Below are 1,592 nucleotides of genomic sequence, written 5' to 3' on the forward strand. Positions count from 1 at the left end.
ACTCTGCGTCACCTGATAAAAAAGAGACTATGGTCAACGTGTTGCTTGAATCCTATCAAAAAGTAATCGACCCTGAGATGACGTATTGAACATATATTATATAAATATAAATGTGCAATTCAACTATCCGCTAGACATTTAGTTGAGTGTTCATCTTGTATATCTACTTACCAATTACCACCACGTTGACCATTGTGACCTGCCGCATTTTGTACATTATAAGGGATTAATGGGTGGATATTCATTATATATATAAAGAAAGAAAGAGCATATTGACCTTGAATCACAATTTGAAGCTAAATTCATAATAACATAATCAAATATGATTTTAATTTATTTTCATATTATCTTTTATTTACTCAAAATTTATGACATTCAAAATAATGTATTCGATCTCTATGACCAAAATTTGAACTACAAACCCAAGTCAAAATTATTTGAAATTTTTTATGGGAACAAGAACACCTAGTTAAGATCATCAACACTTAGCAACTATTTGTTTCATGACCCCGATTACATCAACCTGCAAAAAGTCTTGTATACATTCTAAAGGTGTTCTAAAATTGTGGCTCCTCAATCGCTGGATTGACCTAAATTGACTAGACAATCACCACATTTGTTAAAATTGTTATCTTCCGTCAATATATGAAAAATCTACTTGACATCTATCTACAACATCAACTACTTAACGGAGACAAAGTTTTATCCATAGGTGTTAAGATATGGCCTTCAAAACCTAAAGCGAAATTAAAAGAATATAAAATTCGAATTTCATTTTCAACATAATTTTATAATAACGATTAGGTACTAAAAATAATTTATAATTTAAAAAAGTAGCAAGATGTCATGTCACAATCCCATTGTAATTTGAAATTCAAAATAACGAATTACATTAACTATTCCAAAATCCAAACTGTATTTCTGTCAAAAGTAATGCCCTGATACTGTATTTCTCACTTAATTTTACTTCCATACATAATGATACGGAGTATTTAATTACTTTTTTGAAAATATTATTTGACTAATAATTAAATTTAATATTTTTAGCGGTAAATGTCTATATGAGATCAGTTAATTTGAGATAACTAATGAATAACTATAAATTTATGGAGTTGTGACTTACCCTAGAAGGGCGTGGTTAAATGGTTAATATCCACCTATTTCTCACCGATTAGTTTTGAGTAAGATATGACAACTAGATAGTCAAATAACTATGTGATTAAGCCTTAAAGGAAATTAAAATAACAATATTTTTCTATTAATCATAGCTTACTTTTGTTTTTAAGTGATTTAAAATTTAAAAAAAAAATCAAATAGTATAATAATTAAATTCAACACTCCTCATTGTCAACATGATTATTCCTTATTACTTGCATTAATAAATATTAATGGTGGTGTAAGATTAGGATTCAGTTAAATTAGTCTCACTCCACATGATATATACAGAGTATATTAGTATGTCAATAATTTTTCCCCATTTACTTATATAATTTAAAACATTAGTAAATACACTATTGTAATGTGAATGAATAGTAGAGATCAAACTTTAAACAACTTTATATTTATTATTTGATTATTTGATATCAAATTGA

This window comes from Ipomoea triloba, chromosome 8, assembly GCF_003576645.1.
Source record: "Ipomoea triloba cultivar NCNSP0323 chromosome 8, ASM357664v1".
NCBI lineage: Eukaryota > Viridiplantae > Streptophyta > Magnoliopsida > Solanales > Convolvulaceae > Ipomoea > Ipomoea triloba.